Below are 13,112 nucleotides of genomic sequence, written 5' to 3'. Positions count from 1 at the left end.
AAAGAATGGTGTATTCTCTTGATGGAGAAATATATTTTTGTGATATAATTCAGTTACTTTTTTGTTTTTTTGCCTCCAAGTTTTTTCCCCTGTTTTAAATTTATATTTTAGTTAATATACAGTGCAATACTGGTTTCAGAAGTAGAATCCAGTGATTCATCATGACACCCAGTGCTCATCACAAGTTCTCTTCTTAATACCCATCATCCATATGGCCCATCTCTTCCCCACCTCCCTTCATCAACTCTCAATTTGTTCTCTATCATTAAGAGTCTTTTGTGATTTGTTTATCTTTCTTCTCAGTCCCCCCACCTCATATATTAATCTGTTTTGTTTCTTAAATTCCACATATGAGTGAAATCATATTATATCTGTCTATCTCTGATTGACTTATTTCACTTAGCATAATACATTCTAGCCCCATCCATGTCATTGAAAATGGCAAGATTTCATTTTTTGATGGCTGAGTAATATTCCATTGTGTATGTGTGTGTGTGTGTGTGTGTGTGTGTGTGTGTGTATCTATAAACACACCACATCTTCTTTATCCATTCATCAGTCGATGGACATTTGGGCTCTCTGCATACTTTGGCTATTGTTGATAATGCCACTATAAACATTGGAGTGCATGTACCCCTTCGAATCTGTATTTTTGTATCCTTTGGGTAAATACCTAGTAGTGCAATTGCTGGATCATAGGGTAGTTCTATTTTTAGTTTTTGAGGAAGCTCCATACTGTTTTCCAGAATGGCTGCACCAATTTGCATTCCCACCAACAGTGTACAAGGATTCTCCTTTCTCTGTATCTTTGCCAACACCTATTGTTTCCTATGTTGTTAATTATAGTCATTCTGACAGGTGTAAGGTGGTATCTCATCATGGTTTTGGTTTCTATTTCCATGATGATAAGTGATGTTGAGCATCTTTTTATGTGTTGTTAGCCACCTGGATATCTTCTTTGGAAAAGTGTCTATTCATGTCTTCTGCCCATTTCTTTACTGGATTATTTGGTTTTGGGGTGTTGAGTTTGAGAAGTACTTTATAGATTTTAGATACTAACCCTTTATCAGAAATGTCATTTGTAAATATCTTCTCCCATTCTATAGGCTACCTTTTAGTTTTGTTGATTGTTTGCCTCGCTGAGCTGAAGTTTTCATCTTGATGAAGTCCCAGTAGCTCATGTTCACTTTTATTTACCTTGCCTTTGGTGATGAAGAGTTGCTCTGGCTGGGGTCAAGAGGTTGCTGCCTATGTTCTTCTCTAGGATTTTGATGGTTTCTTGTCTCACGTTCAGGCCTTTCATGCATTTTGAATTTATTTTTGTGTATGGTGTGAGAAAGGGGTCCAGTTTCATTCTTCTGCATGTTGCCATTCAGTTTCCCAACACCATTTGTTGAAGAGACTGTCTTTTGTCTCTTGAATATTTTTTTCCTGCTTTGTTGAAGATGAGTTGACCATATGGTTGTGGGTCCATTTCTGGGTTCTCTATTATGTTGCATTGATTATATTTGAGTCTTTATTGATTTGTAAAAAGACATGCCGATTTTTCTTCTAATATGGCATATTATTATTACTATTTCTAATGAGTCTTTCCTTCCTTCCGTATAGTATGGAATAAAAATCTAAATGTTCTTGAGGGTTTTTCAGCTTACCCATCTTAACTAATGATAAAATTGGAAATTGTTTAGTTCTATTGTGTAGTGGGTGCTGCAGTAATTTCTTCATTTATTTACCTCTTTACACTACCAGAATTTTTCAAACTAGAGTACCATTTGTGTTTTCTTACAGGAAGTAATTGTGGATATGTGTGATACTAAAAACATTTTATTAAGATGATATTTTTATAAATAGCATGTCAAACTATAACTCTTTGTGGTAATTCTTCTTTTACTTATAATAATAAGAATAAATACAAATTATTTCAAGTACCAAAAAGCAAATTAATAAGAATAATAAAGTTCTATATTTATTCTTCCCTTACAAGAGTTCAAATGATTCCAAGTTGTAATTTTAGTTATGCCACTTAGAAACATTATGGCTTTGAGGAATTTCCTTAACCACCTGGACCTTCAATTTCTTTACACATAAAGTGTGATAGTAATACCTACTTGTTATGATTATTTTGAAAATTAAAATGGCTAACAATTATATTGTACTTAATAAGGTTACATTACCCAGAGACTGGTATTCATTAAAAGAGTGTGATTTTTATTATTAGAAAAGAAATTTTATTTGAGACAAATTAGCATTTAGTCTTTTCTTTGGTTAATGGGAAAGGGTAGATCAAAGTGGGGAAGAAAAGACCTACTTTATCACATTTACAGCATTTATACAAAAAGTTTTGTAGAATTAGTTGTTTAGACCTGGAGAGTAATTTTCCACGGAAACAAAGCTATAAATGGTAGCTAATTCCTCAGAAAAACCCACAGAACTCTATTTAGGCCGTCATGTAGTTGAAATAATGTATAATTGCAATGGAAAATAGTAAGGAAATAATACTGTTGCAATACTACCAATTAAACAAAACAGAAAAAAAAGAATACAAATTAGTTCTTTATTGAATTATTGGGCTGACTGAAAAACATTTAATTAAAAGATGAAGGATCTATCACCCAAGATTCTGTAGAAATTCTAAAGGTCACTTAATGGCATTTTCAGAGGCTTTAGGGAATGATTACACTACTCATTAAAACTAATCTGACTTCATTTTGTTTTCTTTTATCTTTCTTTTTTCCACTTCAAATACAATGAAGAGATAATTATGAGGAAAAAAGAAAGTGAATATAGAGAAACTATTCTCCTGATATTGGAAGAGAAAAGGAGTTCAGAATGGGAGAGAGAGGAAAAGGCAGGTTATTGAAGAGGGCAGTGGGAGTTTTTTGAGAAAGGAAAGGGAAGAGAGGATAAGACTGAATGGAAGAAAGGTACAAAGGAATAGTGGAAAAGGAAGAGAGAGGATTGGAATTTGTTAGAGTATATGCAATGTGACACATGGGAAACGTTTTTTAAAAAAGATTTAATCCATGGCATAAAGATTGTATTGCAGTATGAATCAGCCTACTGCAAGGGTGAAGTTACATTAATATCTTAAATTTTCTAAAAAAAATTATAGTAATTTTGCATTCTACAAGAAAAAAAGATAAACACACTGGAAATCAATGACTTATCTCAAATCCATCAAAGAACTGAGGTCATGAAGCAAACTCCCACCCAGAAATCTGAAATACAGAAGTGTAGTGAGATTCATAGTTCAGGGCAGCTTACTATATACTGATAGGAACACTTAACAAGGTAATTTTGACAAACTTCTGGAGACAGAGTAAGAATCCCTAAAAGGCCCAGTTTTCGGGGCCCACTTTAATTTTGTGGGTTTACCTACAGGAAAATCATTGGGTTCTCAATATGATTATCCTAGAAAAATCCCCTCATGTTTCCTGTTTTGGATAGATGGGATATAAACATTTAAAAATATATCCAAAGCATTCTATATAACAAATGCTTGTTCTAAAAGGAAAACTAATTTACTAGAGTCTTATTAACTTGGAAAAAGAATATTAGCCAACTTCAGCCTTTCTAGCTTTCCCATCTCACCTAAGAAAAGCACAGTCCTAAGAAACACTTCTGATTATAACGGGCATATACTTAGACTCACTAAGAGACTGAGATTTAATTATAAGCTTACAGAACACTTTCTCTACCCCACACCTTACATCAACATGGATCCAGTATAATAAAAGAAGATTATAATGAGCTGCAAGACTGAAGAAAAGGTTTTTAGAGACACCCACAAACAACAAGGGAAAAAAATGTCCAAGGACAGTATAGAAAACAGGACTCTGATACCTGTGGCTATAGCAAATATTAAACACAGCCAGCACCTGTCTAGATTACCATTAAAAAAAAAAAAAAAAAAAAAAAAAAAAAAAAAAAAAACTTGGCTAAAACCCCATTTACCTTTCTTTTTCCTACCCAATACATTATGTGTGGTTTTTGACAAAAAAATATAAAATAAATAAAAAATACAAGGCATGAGAAAAAATAATCAAAAACAAAGTTTGAAGAGACAAACCAAGTATCAGAACCAGACTCAGTTATGACACAGATTTTAGAATCACCAATAAATAGGGATTTTAAATTAAATATAACTGATATGTTAAGAGCTATAATGGAAAAAAAAAGCATGCAAATACAGAAGAGTAATGTAAGCAGAGAAAGGGGAATTCTGGGATAAAATTAAAAGAAATCATTAGAAATCAACAACACTAACAAAATGAAAAATGCCTTTGGTGGTCTCATCAGTAGGCTGGACAGGATAGAGAAAGAATCTGAGATCTTGAAGCTAGGTGAATGGGATTTTCGAAACTAAAATCAAAGAGAAAATAGAATGAATTAAAAAGAAAAAAAAATTCAAGACTTATGTAGCAATAACGAAAGTGTGACACAGACACATATTTGTAGTTAGAATACCAGAAAGAAAAGAGAAAGAAGAAATATTTGAATAAATAATGACTGAGAATTTCCCAAAGTTAATGAGAGACACCAAACTGGAAACATAGGAAGCTCAGAAAACAGCACATAGAATAAATACCAAACAATCTACATCTGGGCATGTCATACCCAAATTTTGGAAAAAGAAAAAGGAAATTGTGAAAGAAGTCATGGTAAAAACAAAACAAAAATGCCTTATCTACTGAAGAACAAGGATAAGTATTACATCTGACTTTTCCTCATGAATCATACAAAAAAGAACAGAATGGAGTGAAATATTTAAACTTTAGGGGGAAAAAAACCCCACCAATCTACTATTCTGTATACAGCAAAAGTATTCCTCAAAAGTAAAGGAGTCAAAAACATTCTTGGGAAATAATTGAGGAAATTTGCCACCAGTATACCTGCCTTGAAAGAAATATCGAAAATTCCTCAGAGAGAAAGAGAGGATATGGGTCAGAGCCTCAGATAAACATAAAGATAGACAATGTTAGAGACAGAAGTTTAAAAATTACTTACACTTCCCATGATGTATCATTTGAAAGCAGACTTATATTAGCTGAAAATGTGTATTAGGTATATTGCAATCACTAGGACAATCAGTAAAAGATAAAATAAAAGGAGTGTAATTGATATGCTAAGGATAGAGAGAAAATGGAATCATATAAAATGTTCATTTATAACCAGAGAGGGCAGAAAAAATATCACCTTAAAGGTAAGTGTCCTAAATACAGTAATTAAAAGACAGAGACTATCAGAATGGATGTAAGACAAAAGCAAAAACAAGACTCAACTATATGTTGTCTATAAGATACATACTTTTAATTTAAAAACCAAGATCAGTTAAAAGTAAAGTTATGAAAAGATATATGCTGATAGTAATCAAAAGAGAGTGAGGGGGCACCTGGTGGCCCAGTCAGTTAAGCTCCTGACTTCAGCTCAGGTCATGATCTCACCTTTCCTGAGTTCAAGCCCCACATTAGGCTCTGTGCTGACAGCTCAGAGGCTGGAGCCTTCTTCAGATTCTGTGTCTCCCTCTCTCTCTGCCCCTCCCCTGCTCATGCTCTTTCTGTCAAAAATAAATAAACATTAAAAAATTTTTTAAAAAGTGAGAATAACCATATTAATTTCAGACAAAGCAGACTTCAAAACAAGGAAAATTATCAGATAACTTGGGGCATTACATAATGATAAAATGGTCAATTCTCCAAGAAAATATCATAATCCTTAATCTGTAGGCTCCCAACATTAGAACATCGAATAAGAATTACAGAAATCAGGGGTGCTTGGGTCATTCGGTCGGTTAAGCGTCCAACTTTGGCTCAGGTCATGATCTCACATTTTGTGGGTTCTAGCCCTGCACTGGGCTCTGTGCTGACAGCTCAGATCCTGGAGCCTGCTTTGGATTCTGTGTCTTCCTCTCTCTCTGCCCCTCCTCCTCTTGCACTCTGTCTGTCTCTCTCAAAAATAAATAAACCTTAAAAAAAATTACAAAGTCAAAAACTGACAGAAATACAAGGAGAAATGGGCAAATCCATGATTTTAGTTGAAGATTTTAACACCTATTCCTTTTTCAACTCACATTCAGTAGACAGAAAACCCATAAGGGTGTGACTTGGGAAACACCACTAAACAACTGTATCTAATTGACATTTATAAAATGCATTATCCAACAACAGCAGAATAAGATCACATGGATCATTTACCAAGATAGACTACATCTGGCTCATAAATCACACCTTAACAAACTTAAAAGAAGAGAGATAATACAAAATAAACTCTTACACTAAAACGGAGTTAAATAGAAATCTGTAACAGAAAGCTAGACAATGATATATTATATATTAATATATATTTATATTATATAACAATATACATTATATATATTAGAGTAAACAACACAAATTTAACAACACATGTGGATCATAGAAAAATATTAAGAAAAAAATTGGGGCGCCTGGGTGGCTCAGTCAGTTAAGTATCTGACTTAGGCTCAGGTCATGATCTCACGGTTCATGAGTTTGAGTCCCACATTGAGCTCGGTGCTGACAGCTTGGAGTCTGGAGTCTGCTCTGGATTCTGTGTCTCTTTCTCTACCCCTCCCCTATTCACACTCTCTCATTCTCTCTCTCTCTCTCTCTCTCTTAAAAATAAATAAACATTAACAAATTAAAAACATTTTTAAAGGAAAATATATATTTGAAATATTTTAAACTAAATCTAAATGAAAATGTAACCTATTAAAATTTGTGTGATGCAGCAAAAGCAATGATTAGTGAGGAACTTTATAATATGAATGCATATATATTATAAAAGAAAATGAAAAAGAGCTGAAGTCATAATTTAAGCTTCTACCTTAGGAAAACAGAAAGAAGACAAATTTATGCCTAAATGAAGCAGAAGAAGAAAAAAAAATAGAGTAGAAACTTCGACACTGAAAACCAACAAAAAGACATCGAAAAAAATCAATGAAAACAAAAGCTGTTTCATGGAAAAGTTTAGTAGAATTGGTAAGTTTATAGCCTAGATAACAAAAGAGAAAAAGAGAGAAGACACAAATTGCTAATGCCAGATAGGAGGCAATCACTACTGGGCACGGAAATAATTTTTTTTTCAAGTATATTACTAGCAACTCTGTGTGCACACATATGATAATTTGGGAAAATGGACCATTTCTTTGAAAGATACATAATACTAAAACTCCCAGAAAGAGAACTAAATAATTTGAGTAGGACTATAACTATTAGAGAAATTGAATTAACACTTAAGATTCTTCTCCAAAAAGGAAGCACTAGGGCTCAAATGTTTTCACTTGTGATTTCTAGCAAGTATGTTAGGGAGAAAAAAAATCTCAATCTCTTCCAGAATCAGAAGGGACACTTTAACTTGTTCCATGAGGACAGCACTACCTTAATAACAAAAGCAGATGAAGATATTGTAAGAAAGAAAGGAAAACTATAGATGTGTAACTCTTAGGAACATAGATGCAAAAATTCTCAACAAAATGTTAGGAAATAGAATTCAACAAATAATACACTAAAACTAAGGGGGATTTATTACAAACGTGCAAACCTGGTTGCCCATACAAACACCAATTAATATAACCTACCAATTAATATGCAGGGTAAAGGTAACAAATCGTATAAACATATCGACTGATGCAGAAAAAGCATTTGACAAAATACAATGCTCAGCCAATTAAAAAGACTTACCAAACTAGGAATAGAGAAGAACTTCCTCAACTTGATAAAAACATATACAAAAACCCTGCAGTTAACATAATATTTAAAAATGAAAAGCTGAATATTTTCCCCTTAAGATGGTGAACATGGTAATGGTGTTCTCTTTTACCACTTCTATTCAACATCATATTGAAAGTTTTAACTAGTGCAGTAAGGCAAGAAAGGTAAAATAATGTGTACAGTTTGAGAAAGAAAAAATAAAAACATCTTTGTTCATTAATGGCATAATGATCTATGTACAATATCATAAAGAAATGATCAAAAAACAAATAAACAACTTCTGGAATTGATGTGCAATTATAGGAAGGCCACAAGATACAAGTTAATATACATAAGTCATAATATACATAATATACATAAAATACATAAGTCATACATAATATACATAATATAGCACCAGCAATGAGGCATTAAAATTTGAAATTAAAAACAGTACCATTTTTAAATATTTAAGTATAAATCAAATATTTAAATATAAAACAAACACAGGACGAACAGATTCTATATTTAGAAAAATACAAAACTCTGATAAAGGAACTCAAAGAATAATTAAATAGAGATATATTTAATGCTCATAGATTGGAAGACTCAACATTGTTAAGATGTCAGCATTGTTAAGATGTTCCCAAGTGGCTCAGTCGGTTAAGCATCCAACTTTGGCTTAGATCATGATCGTGTGATTCAAGAGTTCAAGCCCTGCATTGGGCCCTGTGCTGACACCTTGGAGCCTGGAGCCTGCTTCAGATTCATTCTCTCTCTCTCTCTCTCTGCCCCTCTCCTGCTCATGCTCTGTCTCTCTCTTTCTCTCGCTCAAAAATGAACATTTGAAAAAAAAGAAAAAAAAGATGCCAATTATTCTAACTTGACCAGAGCAGTTTCAATCAAATGAAGTTTCAATTTTGCAAACTGATTTTAAATTTTATATGGAAAATCAAGGACCCACATATTCAACACAACACTGAGGAAATTTTTTTTAAAAGTGAAGATTGACATTATCTGACTCTTAAGACTTACTATAAAACTACAGTGGGTCTGCAAGAGAGGAAGGTGGTGGCAAGGTGGGCTTGCTTTGGCCCATGAATACAACTAGATAATTATTGTTTCATCTTAAATACCCCAGAAATTGACCAGAAGACAGACGGAATAAACTCTACAATTAAAGGAAGAGAGGAGGTCACATTGAAGAAGGAACAGAAGACCTAACTGGTTCATCTAAAACCGAGAAAATGTCAGAGACTTGGAAAAAATGACGAAATGGAGGAATTTTTTCCAAATGAAGAACAAGATAAGGCCATGGCCAGACATATCTAAGTGAAACCAATGTAAGTAACATGCCTGATGGAGACTTTAAAGCAACTACCAGAAGGATACTTAACTAGGCTTTAGAAAAGAATAGAAGACATCAGTGAGACCTTACCACAGAGATAAAATAGTTAAAAAACAATCAGAGATAAAGAGAGCAATGAATGAGATTAAAAACAGGCCTGATGTAATGAACAGCTGACTAGAAGAGGCAGTGGAACAAACTAGTGACCTAGAAGGCAAAGTAATGGAAAGTAATGAAGCTAAACAAAAGAGAGAAAGAATTATGCAACATGAGAGTAGAATTAGGGAATTCAGTGATTCCATTGAATGTAATAATATTCATATTATAGTAGTCTCAGACTAGAACAGAGAAAAAGGGAAGCAGAAATTTTATTTGAAGGAAAAAGATGAAAATTTTCCTTATCTAGTAAAGGAAACAGACATCCAGATCCAGGAGGCACAAAGAACTCTCATCAAAATCAACAAAAGGAGGCCAGCCCCAAGGCATATTGTAATTAATTTTGCAAAATATAGTGATAAATAAAAATAAATCTTAAAATCAGCAAGACAAAAGAAGTCCTTAACTTGGCAAGTCAGAAAGGAGTGGCATAATATATTTAAAGAGCTGAATGGGAAAAATCTGCAGCCAAAAATACTCTATCCAGCAAGGCTATCATTCAGAATAGAAGAAGAGATCAAGATTTTCCCAGACAAACAAAAACTAAAGGAGTTCATGACCACTAAACCAGCCCTGCAAGAAATATTTAAGAGGATTTTTTGAGTGTAAAGAAGAGACCAAAAATGACAATGACAAAAAGGGGTAGGAGAAAATCACCAGAAACAATGACAAAACAAATAATACAATGCTAATACATATCTATCAATAATTACTCTGAGTGTAAATGGAATAAATGCCCCAATCAAAAGACATAGGGTGTCTGAGTGGATAAAAACAGCAAGACCTGTTTATATGCTGCCTACAAGAGACTCATTTAGACCTAGATCTAGACACCTGCAGATTGAAAGTGAGAGATGGAGAAACATTTATCATGCAAATGGATGCCAAAAGGAAGCCAGAGTAGGAATACTTATATATCAGGCAAACTACACTTTAAAACAGAGGCTGTAACAAGAGACAATGCAGGACACTATATAATAATAAAGGAGACAATCTAACAAGAAGACATAGGGGCACTTGGGTGTCTCAGTCAGTTAAGTGTCTGACTCTTGGTTTCGGCTCAGGTCATGAGCTCCCAGTTTGTGAGTTCAAGCCCTACATCAGGCTCTGTGCTGACAGCGTGAAGCTTGCTTGGAATTTTCTGTCTCCCTCTCTCTCTCCCTTCCCTGTTTATTCTCTCTCTCTCTCTCTCTCTCTCTCTCTCTCTCTTTCTGTCTCAAAAATACATGAACATTAAAAAAGAACAAGATATAACAATTGTGAATATTTATGCACCCAACATGAAGCACACAAATATATAAAACAATTAATAACAAACATAAAGAAACTAATTGACAATAATACAATAGTAGGGGACTATAACACTCCACTTACATCAATAGATCATCTAAACAGAAAATCAAGAAGAAAACAATTGGTTTGAATGACACATTGGATCAGATGGACTTAACAAATATATTCAGAATATTCCTCCCTAAAACAGCAGAATATACATTATTTTAAGGTGCACATGGGACATTCTCCAGAATAGAGTACATATTAGGTCACAGAACAGGCCTCAACAACAACAAAAACAACAAAAAAAAGCTTAAAGTCATATCATATACCTAAATACATGGTGGTTAAACAACATGCTACTGAACAATGAATGGGTCAATCAGTAAATCAAAGAATAAATTTGAAAAAAAATACATGGAAACAGATGAAGATGGAAACATAATTGTCCAAAACCTTTGGGATGTTGTAAAAGCAGTCTTAAGAGGGAAGTATATAGCAATACAGGTCTACCTTCAAGAAGCAAAAAAATCTCAAACAACCTAACTTTACATCTAAACAAAGGACAGAAGCCTGTAGCCAGTATAAGAAAGGAAATAATAAAGGTTGCAGCAGAAATAAAAGATAAAGAAGCAAAAATACAAAAAACAATAGAACAGATCAATGAAACCAGGAGCTGGTTTTTTGAAACAATTAATAAAGTTGATAAACCTCTAGCCAGACTTACCAAAAAGAAAAGAGAAAGGACCCAAATAAATAAAATCTGAAATGTGAGAGTAGAAATAACAATGAACACCATAGACTTAAAAACAATATGTGCCAACAAATTGGGAAACCTGGAAGAAAGGAATAAATTTCTAGAAACATATGAATTACCAAAACTTACACAGGAAGAAATAGAATATTTGAACAGACCAATAAGCAGCAAAGAAATTGAATCAGTAATCAAAAAAACTCCTAACAAACAATAGTTCGGGGCCAGATAGCTTCACCAAAGCTACCAAACATTTAAAGAAGAATTAATACATATTTTTCTCAAATTGTTCCAAAAAATAGAAAAGGAGGGAAAACTTTGAAATTCATTCTATGAGGCCAGCATTAACCTGATACCAAAACCAGAAAAATGACACCTCTAAAAAGGAGAATTACAGGCCAATATCCTTCATGAACATGGTCGCAAAAATTATCAATAAAATACTAGCAAACAGAATAACATTAAAAAAAATTATTCACTACAATCAAATGAGATTTATCACTGGGTGGTAAGCATTGTTCAGTATTCACAAATCAATCAGTGTGATACAGCACATTAATAAGATAAAGTAGAAGAACCATGGGTTTATTTGAACAGACAGAAAAAGTACTTGATAAAGTACAACATTGATTAATGATAAAACCTTTCAACAAAGTATATTTAGAAGGAACATACCTAAACATAATAAAGGCCATACATGAAAAATCCACAGCTAATATATCCTAAGTCGGGAAAAACTGAAAGGTTTTCTTCTGTAGTCAGAAAGAAGACAGGGATGTCCACTCTCACCACTTTTGTTTAACATAATACTAGGAATCCTAGCCATAGCAATCAAACAACAATAACAAAAAAAGGCATCCAAATCAGCAGGAAGAAGTAAAACTTTCACTATTTGCAGATGAATGATACTCTATATAGAAAATCCAAAAGACTCCACCAAAAAAATGCTAGAACTGATAAACGAACTCAAAAAAAATTCAGGTTACAAAATCAGTGTATAGAAATCTACACCAATAATGAAGTAGCAGAAGGAGAAGTTAAGGAATCAATCCCATTTATAATTGCACCAAAAACAATAAGATACCTAGGAGTAAACCTACCCAAAGAGATAAAAGTACTATACTCTGAAAACTGTAAAACACTGATGAAAAATATTTGAAGATGACACAAAGAAAAGGAAAGATATTCCATCTCATAGATTGGAACAGATATTGTTAAGATATCTATACTACCCAAATCAATCTACACATTTAATGCAATCCTTATAAAAATACCAACAGCAATTTTCACAGAGCTGGAACAAACAATCCTAAAATTTGGATGGAACCACAAAGACCCCCAAATAGCCAAAGCAACCTTGAAAAAGAAAAGAAAATCTGGAGGCATCACAACTTCGGACTTCAAGTTATATTAAAAGCTGTAGAAATCAAAACACTATGGTACTGGCACAAAAATAGAAAAAGAGATCAATAGAACAGAATAGAAAACCCAGAAATAAATGCACAAATATATGGTCACTTAATCTCCAACAAAGCAGGAAAGAATATTCAATGAGAAAAAATCTCTTCAACAAATGGTAGTGGCAAAACTGGACAGCAACAGGCAAAAGAATGAAACTGGAACTTTCTCACAGCATACATAAAAATAAATTCAAAATGCATGAAAGGCCTAAATGTGAGACAAGAAACCATCAAAATCCTACAGGAGAACACAGGCAGCAACCTCTGGCCTTGACCTTGGCCAGAGCAAATACTTACTAAACACATCACCAAAGGCAAGGTAAATGAAAGCAAACACAAACTACTGGGACTTCATCAAGATGAAAACTAATGCATAACAAAGGAAACAATCAACAAAACTAAAAGGTAGC

This window comes from Leopardus geoffroyi, chromosome B4, assembly GCF_018350155.1.
Source record: "Leopardus geoffroyi isolate Oge1 chromosome B4, O.geoffroyi_Oge1_pat1.0, whole genome shotgun sequence".
Taxonomy (NCBI): domain Eukaryota; kingdom Metazoa; phylum Chordata; class Mammalia; order Carnivora; family Felidae; genus Leopardus; species Leopardus geoffroyi.
Note: the sequence above shows the minus strand (reverse complement) of the source record.